Source organism: Microcaecilia unicolor, chromosome 1 (genome assembly GCF_901765095.1).
Source record: "Microcaecilia unicolor chromosome 1, aMicUni1.1, whole genome shotgun sequence".
In the NCBI taxonomy this organism is placed as follows: domain Eukaryota; kingdom Metazoa; phylum Chordata; class Amphibia; order Gymnophiona; family Siphonopidae; genus Microcaecilia; species Microcaecilia unicolor.
In genome coordinates, this window is record NC_044031.1 from 3697192 (window position 1) to 3707620 (window position 10429).

Sequence of the window (10429 nt, forward strand, 5' to 3'; positions counted from 1 at the left end):
CCAAACAGTGGTCAAACCAGGTCACTAGTACCTGGCAGAAACCCAAATCCTGGCAACACTCCATACTACAAATCCCAGGGCAAGCAGTTGCTTCCCATGTCTGTCTCAATAGCAAACTATGGACTTTTCCTCCAGGAATTTGTCCAAACCTTGTTTAAAATCGGATACACTAACTGCTGTTACCACATCCTCCGGCAATGAGTTCCAGAACTTAACTATTCATTGAGTGAAAAAATATTTCCTCCTATTTCTTTTAAAAGTATTTCCCAATGTAGCTTCCTCAAGCGTCCCCTAGTCTTTGTACTTTTGGAATGAGTAAAACATTGATTTACTTCTACTCATTCTACATCACTCAGGATGTTGTAGATCTCAATCATATCTCCCCTCATCCATCTCTTTTCCAAGCTGAAGAGCCCTAGCCTCTTTATACTTTCCTGATATGAAAGGAGTTCCATCCCCTTTATCATTTTGGTCGCTCTTCTTTGAACCTTTTCTAATTCCACTATATCTTTTTTGAGATACAGCGACCAGTACTGAAGGCAATAAGGTGTGGACACAACTGGGAATGATACAAAGGCATTATAGTCTTTTCAGTCTTATTCACCATCCCTTTCCTAATAATTTCTAGCATCCTGTTTGCTTTTTTGGCCACCGCCCTACACTGAGCTGAAGATTTCAGTGTATTATCTACAAAGACACACAGATCTTTTTCTTGAGTGCTCACCCCCAAGGTGGACTATGATTCAGATTTTATTTTTTCACATTTTATTTATCGGATTACTATTTCCAATGTGCATCACCTTGCATTTGTCCACATTAAATTTCATCTGCCATTTGGATGCCCAGTCTTCCAATTTCCTAAGGTCTTCCTGCAATATTTCACAGTCCGCACATGTTTTAACCTTGAAGAGTTTTGTTTCATCTGCAAATTTAATCACCTCATTCATCGTTCCAATTTCCATATCATTTATAAATACTGATTCCTGCGGCAGTCCACTGTTCACCCTCCTGCATTGAGAAAAATGGCCATTTAACTCTACTCTCTGTCCAATAACCAATTCCTAATCCAAATCTGAACCTTGCCTCCTATCCCAGGCAATTTTCTCAGGAGTTTCTCATAAGGAACTTTATCAAAAGCTTTCTGAAAATCTAGAGGTAATCAATAGAAATAAAACATGGAAAAGAAAATAAGATGATACCTTTTTTATTGGACATAACTTAATACATTTCTTGATTAGCTTTCGAAGGTTGCCCTTCTTCGTCAGATCGGAAATAAGCAAATGTGCTAGCTGACAGTGTATATAAGTGAAAACATTCAAGCATTACTATGACAGTCTGACAGGGTGGGAGGATGGGGGTGGGTAGGAGGTATGCATGGGGACATCAAAGCGTGTATAAGTTGCATTTATCCTGTAGGAAATGGTTTCCATGCCTGTGTGGAGGAGTGTGGTAGCCATGTTAGTCCACTCTTAAGGTTATCAATAGAAATCAAACAAAATAAAACATGGAAAAGAAAATAAGATGATACCTTTTTTATTGGACATAACATAATACATTTCTTGATTAGCTTTCGAAGGTTGCCCTTCTTCCTCAGATCGGAAATAAGCAAATGTTTGTAGATGACAGTATATATAAGAGAAACATCAAAGCATTTCAGTGACAGTCTATATGACTAGAAAGGGATCTAGGTGTCGTCGTTGATGATACAATATTTGCTTGTTAAACTACTAGTATGTTTTATCATTATCACTAGCCGTTAAGCCCGTTAAAACGGGCGCGTATTGGAATGTTTTTTTTCCCAAGGCCCTCCTCCCGTTGCAGCTGCAAAGCCCCCTGCCATCCTCCTTCTCTGCCAGCTCCAAGGCCCCCTCTGTCCCTCCCTCCCAGCTCCAAGGCTCCAGTCCTCCCCCCTTTCCAGCTGCAAGGCCCCCTGCCCGCCCTCCCTCCCTCCCAGTTCCAAGGCCCCAGGCCCTCCCCCCCAGCTCCCAAGGCCCCCTTCCCTCCCTCCCAGTTCCAAGGCCCCCTGCTCTCCCTCACAACTGTAAGGGGCCCCATTCCCTCACAACTGTAAGGGCCCCCCTGCCCTCCCTCCCAGTTCCAAGGCCCCCTGCCCCCCCCGCCTTCTTCCCAGCCAGCTGGAAGGCCCCCTTCAGTCCAGCCCTCCCAGCTCCAAGGCCCCCCCTCCTTCTGAGACCTCCCATGCCCCCTCCCCCCCCAAGGTAGCCGCTACCGCCCCCCCCACCCCGGAGTCGCCCCCGCCCCCCCTTCACCCGGCCCGGGCCCTCTCTTCGTTATTCAACTTACAGCAGCGCCAAAACAGCAGCAAGCAGCAGCTCCCGTTGGCCTTCCTTCACTGCCTGTGCCTCGCCCTCGTGTGACGTCACGTCGGCGAGGGCGGGGCACAGGCGGGGAAGGAAGGCCGACGGGAGCTGAGGCTGAGCTGCTTGTTGCTGTTTCGGCGCTGCTGTAAGTTGAATAACGAAGAGAGGGCCGGGTGAAGGGGGGGTGGTGGCGACTCTGGGGGGGGGGGCGGTAGCGACGTCAGCGGTTCCCTCCCTCCCCTTCCGCGCAGTTTCCCTCTCTGTCCCGCCCCCCTCCCCCCGTCATCACGACTTGACGCGGGGGCGGGACAGAGAGGGAAGTCTCTACTGCGTATTGGCAGGTGAGTCGGTCACTTGCCATTTATAGGTTGGATGTTACCCAAGATCCTTCTGTAATACTAAATGTATATTTTCTTATATATTTCCACTATTCATGATGTATTGTAAGCCACATTGAGCCTGCAAAGAGGTGGGAAAATGTGGGATACAAATGCAATAAAGAAATAAAAATAAATAAATACGTTGAAACCCTCTGCTCAGTGTGCTGCTGTGGCTAAGAAAGCAAATAGAATGTTAGGTATTATTAGGAAAGGAATGGAAAACAAAAATGAGGATGTTATAATGCCTTTGTATCACTCCATGGTGCGACCGCACCTCAAATATTGTGTTCAATTCTGGTCGCTGTATCTCAAAAAAGATATAGTGGAATTAGAAAAGGTGCAGAGAAGGGTGATGAAAATGACAAAGGGGATGGGACAACTTCCCTATGAGGAAAGGCTAAAGTGGCGAGGGCTCTTCAGCTTAGACAAAAGGCGGCTGAGGGGAGATATGATAGAGGTCTATAAAATAATGAGTGGAGTTCAATGGGTAGACGTGAAGTGTCTCTTTACGCTTTCCAAAAATACTAGGACTAGGGGGCATGCGATGAAGCTACAATGTAGTAAATTTAAAACGAATCGGTGAAAATGTTTCTTCACTCAACGTGTAATTAAACTCTGGAATTCGTTGCCAGAGAATGTGGTAAAGGCTGTTAGTTTAGCGGAGTTTAAAAAAGGTTTGTACGGCTTCCTAAAGGAAAAGTCCATAGACCATTATTAAATTGGACTTGGGGGAAAATCCACTATTTCTGGGATAAGCAGAATAGAATGTTTTGTACTTTTTTGGGATCTTGCCAGGTATTTATGACCTGGAATGGCCACTGTTGGAAATAGGATGCTGGGCTTGATGGACTTTTGGTCTTTCCCAGTATGACAATACTTATGTACTTATATTAAAATATGTTGTTCCTTTTCCTTATATATTCCGATATTTATTTATTTATTTGTTACATTTGTATCCCACATTTTCCCACCTATTTGCAGGAGTAATGCGGCCTACATAGTACCATAAAGGCATTCGCCAAGTCCGGTAGAGAAACAAATACATGGTGATGTTGTGGTGGATTAAGGTTCAGGCACAATGGGGATCAAAGAGCGGAGAGGTAATATAGTGTCCATTACTATATAGAGTGGAGGAGTGGCCTAGTGGTTAGGGTGGTGGACTTTGGTCCTGAGGAACTAAGTTGGATTCCCACTTCAGGCACAGGCAGCTCCTTGTGACTCTGGGCAAGTCACTTAACCCTCCATTGCCCCACGTAAGCCGCATTGAGCCTCCCATGAGTGGGAAAGCGCAGGGTACAAATGTAACAAAAATAAAATAGATACTATTGGAGATTCTACATGGAACGTTGCTACTATTGGAGATTCTACATGGAATGTTGCTACTATTTGAGATTCTACATGGAATGTTGCTATTCCACTAGCAACATTCCATGTAGAAGGCTGCGCAGGCTTCTGTTTCTGTGAGTCTGACGTCCTGCACGTACGTGCAGGACGTCAGACTCACAGAAGCAGAAGCCTGCGCGGCCACATTGGTAATCCGCAAGGGCCGACTTCTAGTGGAATAGCAACATTCCATGTAGAATCTCAAATAGTAGCAACAGTGGAGGAGTGGCCTAGTGGTTAGGGTGGTGGACTTTGGTCCTGAGGAACTGAGTTCGATTCCCACTTCAGGCACAGGCAGCTCCTTGTGACTCTGGGCAAGTCACTTAACCCTCCATTGCCCCAGGTACAAATAAGTACCTGTATATAATATGTAAGCCGCATTGAGCCTGCTATGAGTGGGAAAGCACGGGGTACAAATACAACAAAAAATTAAAAAAAAATAGTGTCCATTATGAGCTTTGGTTTTGCTGTGTTGCAGAGTGTAGGCATTTATGTTGGGTCGGTAGGGTATGCCTTTTTGAACAGGTTGGTTTTTAGTGATTTCCTGAAGTTTAGATGGTCGTAGGTTGTTATCACAGCTTTTGGCAGTGAGTTCCATAGTTGTGTGCTTATATAGGAGAAGCTGGATGCGTAGGTTGCTTTGTATTTGAGTCCTTTGCAGTTTGGGTAGTGGAGGTTTAGGTATGTTTGTGATGATCTGGTTGTGTTTCTGGTTGGTAGATCTATGAGGTCTGTCATGTAGCCTGGGACTTCGCCAAAGATAATTTTGTGGGCCAGGGTGCAGATTTTGAAGGTAATATGTTCTTTGATTGGGAGCCAATGCAGTTTTTCTCAGAGGGGTTTGGCACTTTCGAATCGTGTTTTACCAAATATCAGCTTGGGTGCTGTGTTTTGAGCGGTCTGGAGTTTCTTTGTGAGTAGTTCTTTACATCCCGCATAGATTCTGTTGCAGTAGTCTGCATGGTTTAGTACCAATGATTGTATTAGGTTACAGAATATTTTTCCTCAGGAAGAAAGGTTTTACGTGTTTAAGTTTCCACATTGAGTGGAACATTTTCTTTGTTGTGGAGTTCACTTGTCTCTCAAGTGTAAGTTTTTGCTGTCGATTTTAACGCAGAGTATTTTCAGGCTATCTGAGATAGGGAGGGTGTGGTATAAAGTGATTGTGACCTAATTCAACTTGTTCAAATTAGAGGCAATATATCAAGTACAATAAAAGATAAATGATAATGCACCATCTCATCCTGAACTGAGCCACTCTCTGTACATATTCAGGAGATTGCTAAAACCTATCATTTTGTTCTCTATAATATCAGCAAAATTCACCCTTTCCTTTCTGAGCACACTACCAGAACCCTTATCCACACACTTATCACCTCTCGCCTAGACTATTGCAACTTGCTTCTCACAGGTCTCCCCGTAAACCATCTCTTTCCCCTTCAATCTGTTCAAAATTCTGCTGCACTACTTATATTCCACCAATGTCGTTATGCTATATTAGCCTTCTGCTCAAGTCACTTCATTGGCTCCCTATCCGTTTCCACATACAGTTCAAACTCCTCTTATTGACTTACATGTGCATTCACTCTGCAGCTCCTCAGTATCTCTTCCTACACTTCTCTATGGGAACTCCAGTCACTGGGCAAAACTCTTATCTGCACCCTTCTCCTCCACCGGTAACCAGACTCAGCTCCTTTTATCTTGCTACACCATATGTCTGGAATAGACTTCCTGAGCCGGTACGTCAAGCTGCATCTCTGGCCGTCTTCAAATCTAGGCTAAAAGCCCACTTTATGCTGCTTTTAACTCCTAACCGTTATTCACTTGTTCAGTACCCATATTTTATCATTCCCACCTTAGTAATTTCCTTATCTCTTCTTTGTCCTGTTTGTCCTAATTAGATTGTAAGCTCTGTCGAGCAGGGACCGTCTTTTCATGTTCAAGTGTACAGCGCTGCGTATGTCTAGTAGCGCTATAGAACCAGTAGTAAGTTCTGACAGGGTGCTTTTTGTGCCTCCCAACATCACATCATTGTGTCAACCAATGGACCAGGGTATACTGGAAACCTTAGCAAAAACAAATATTGCCATAAGCTTCCTATAACGCTTGTTTGTGCACTGGATGAAGGGAAAGGAATGACCAAACTTTGAAAGAAAGTAAACATCAAAGATGTTATCCACTGGATCGTTCAGTCATGAGATGAAATTGAGCCTCTAACCCTGGAAAAATCATGGAGAAAGTTAATTTCTGAGAATGAAAGGGACAAGAGACATGACACTGAATGTGGAGCAGCCAAGGAAGATCTCCTTCCTGTTTAATAGGAAATACCGGGCTGTGCAAATGCTTGTGACAATGACATACAAGGATGGATGCAGTCAAATGATGTGATTTCTCTGGTGAGTGGCAATGGAGATGATGGTTATGAAGACACCTTGAGTGAGGCTGAACCTAGAATTGGAAAAGTCATTCATCGGGCTGTGCAAATGCTTGTGAGGATGACATACAAGAATGGATGCAGGCAAACGATGTGATTTCTCTGGTGAATGGCAATGGAGATGATAGTTATGAAGACACCTTGAGTGAGGCTGAACCTAGAATTGGAAAAGTCATTCATCGGGCTGTGCAAATGCTTGTGAGGATGACATACAAGAATGGATGCAGTCAAACGATGTGATTTCTCTGGTGAATGGCAATGGAGATGATGGTTATGAAGACACCTTGAGTGAGGCTGAACCTAGAATTGGAAAAGTCATTCATCGGGCTGTGCAAATGCTTGTGAGGATGACATACAAGAATGGATGCAGGCAAACGATGTGATTTCTCTGGTGAATGGCAATGGAGATGATGGTTATGAAGACACCTTGAGTGAGGCTGAACCTAGAATTGGAAAAGTCATTCATCGAGCTGTGCAAATGCTTGTGAGGATGACATACAAGAATGGATGCAGGCAAACGATGTGATTTCTCTGGTGAATGGCAATGGAGATGATGGTTATGAAGACACCTTGAGTGAGGCTGAACCTAGAATTGGAAAAGTCATTCATCGGGCTGTGCAAATGCTTGTGAGGATGACATACAAGAATGGATGCAGGCAAACGATGTGATTTCTCTGGTGAATGGCAATGGAGATGATGGTTATGAAGACACCTTGAGTGAGGCTGAACCTAGAATTGGAAAAGTCATTCATCGGGCTGTGCAAATGCTTGTGAGGATGACATACAAGAATGGATGCAGGCAAACGATGTGATTTCTCTGGTGAATGGCAATGGAGATGATGGTTATGAAGACACCTTGAGTGAGGCTGAACCTAGAATTGGAAAAGTCATTCATCGGGCTGTGCAAATGCTTGTGAGGATGACATAGAAGAATGGATGCAGGCAAACAATGTGATTTCTCTGGTGAATGGCAATGGAGATGATGGTTATGAAGACACCTTGAGTGAGGCTGAACCTAGAATTGGAAAAGTCATTCATCGGGCTGTGCAAATGCTTGTGAGGATGACATACAAGAATGGATGCAGGCAAACGATGTGATTTCTCTGGTGAATGGCAATGGAGATGATGGTTATGAAGACACCTTGAGTGAGGCTGAACCTAGAATTGGAAAAGTCATTCATCGGGCTGTGCAAATGCTTGTGAGGATGACATACAAGAATGGATGCAGGCAAACGATGTGATTTCTCTGGTGAATGGCAATGGAGATGATGGTTATGAAGACACCTTGAGTGCGGCTGAACCTAGAATTGGAAAAGTCATTCATACTGAAGTCGTCAATGTAATTGAAGTTGCAGTGGCATATGTGGAACAATCAGGGGAAACGACAGCTACTGACGTAATGCTATTGAGACGCTGGCATGACCTTGCAGTGAAGAAGGGAAAACAATTATTAATCACAAAATATACAAAACAGTTGCATTGCTACTAGGTATACAGTACAGTAGGGAAAATTAGGTTCTTACCTTGATAATTTTCTTTCCTTTAGTCACAGCAGATGAATCCATTAACTGATGGGATGTACAAAGCATTCACTAAGTAGGGTGGGAACAGGCAACTCCATGAGCGAGCACTTGCGCACCAAAATGCGCATCCTGCCGTGCTGCCACATCCAGCCTGTAATGTCACACAAAAGAGAGCTGAGAAGCCCAGGTAGCCGCACAACAGATCTCTTGAAGAGAAAAGACACCCGTTTCAGCCCACGAAGAGGACATTGCCCTCGTAGAGTGTGCTTTAAATGCTTCAGGCGGCGACCGCCCTGAAAGCAGATAAGCAGAAAAAATGAGTTCCTTAAGCCAGCGGGCTATAGTGGCCTTAGACACCGGAAAACCCCATCGGGGACCTGCCAACAGAACAAATAAATGATCAGAATTCCTAAATTCATTTGACATCTGCAGATACTGCTACAGAGCCCTGCAGACATCCAAAAGGCACAATTGCCCAAAGGAGTCCGGAAACTCCTCCTTACAAAAGGAAGGAAGAAAAATGGGCTGGTTCAGGTGAAAAGCTGAAACCATCTTAGGCAGATAGGAAGGCACCGTACAAATAGTTACCCCGGATTCCGAGAACTGTAGAAAAGGATCCTGACAGGAAAGAGCCTGAGGATCAGACACTCTTCTTGTCAATGTCATAGCCACTAAAAAAACCTGTCTTTAGAGTCACATCCTTCTCAGAAGCCCGTTTAAGAGGCTCAAACAGAGATCGCTGTAGCGCCTTCAACACAAGCCCCAGGTTCCAAGCTGGACAGGGCGACCGCAAAGGAGGACAGAGACCAAGTGCTCCTTTGAGAAATCGGACAATATCCGCATGAGCAGCAAGGGACAAGCTGGAGACTTTCCCCTGGAAGCAGGCCAACGCTGCCACTTGAACTCGAAAGGAATTGTAGGCCAGGCCCTTTTGTAGCCCGTCCTGCAAAAAGTCCAGCAAAAGCGAGACTGTTGCCAGAGTCGGCGAGATAGCCTTTGGAGTACACCACGCCTTAAAAGAGTGCCAGATCCAAGCATAAGTCGCAGAGGTAGACCGCGTGCGAGCCTGCAAGAGCGTGGCAATAACCTTATTAGAATAGCCCTTGTCCCTCAATTGCGCCCTTTCAAGAGCCAGGCCATAAGACCAAAGCGGCAAGGATCTTCCATAGTCACCGGACCCTGAACTAACAAGTTCAGAACCCGAGGCAAAGGAAGGGGCGCGTCCACCAGCATCCGCCGGAGATCCATGTACCACGGACGCCTTGGCCAATTCAGGGCGATGAGAATCACCAATCCTCAGTGCAGGTGAATCCGAAGTAGCACTCGCCCTATCAAGGGCCAAGGGGGGAACACATACAGGAGGCCCGAGGGCCAAGGTTGAGCCAGGGCATCCAACCCCGCCGAGCGAGGATCTCTCCTTCTGCTGAAAAAGCGAGGGACTTTGGCGTTTACGCTTGACGCCATGAGGTCCAAGCCTGGAGTCCCCCATTTGGCGCAAATCTGAAGCAAAACTTCTGCCAGTTCCCATTCCACCGGGTCGAATTGATGTCTGCTGAGGAAATCGGCTTGTACTTTGCTCTGACTGGCTATGTGAGCCACGGACAGCAGCTCTAGGTGGCGCTCGGCCCAGTCGCAGATCTGAGACACCTACGCAGCCAGGGCCCTGCACTGAGTGCCGCCCTGACGATTGATGTAGGCCATGGCTGTCGTGTTGTCCGACAGAACTCGGCCAGGAGGACCCTTCAGCGTCCTGTGGAAGGCTAGAAGAGCCTGGAATACCGCTCTCTGATCCAAGCGATTGATGGACCATCCCGCTTCTGCGGTGGACCACAGACCCTGAGCATAGCGTTCCCGGCAATGAGCTCCCCAGCCTGAAAGGCTGGCATCCGTTATCACCAGACACCAAAACGGAAGAGCCAGTGGCATCCCCTGCTGCAGCATGCTGTCGGAAAGCCACCAATCCATACTGTGCTGGGCCGCAGGAAGCCACCTTAGTCTGCATTGGTATTCCTGGGAAACCGGAGACCATTGGCCGTCATCGATCCCAGGAGCTGAACAAAGTCCCAAGCTCGAGGGCAAGGCATCTGCAGGAGCAGACGGACCTGATTCTGAAGCTTGAGGCGCCTGCTGTCGGGGAGAAAAACGAACCCCGAAGCCGTGTTGAACCGGACCCCCAAATTCTCGAGAGACTGAGAGGGGGTCAGATGACTTTTGGGCATATTGACTACCCAGCCCAGAGTCTGAAGAACTATAACAACTCTGGCAGTGGCCAGACGGCTTTCGACTGCCGAATCTGCTCTGATGAGCCATTCATCGAGATAGGGGTGAACTCTGATACCATGTCGCCTGAGAAAGGCAGCCACCACTACCATCACCTTGGAAAAAGTC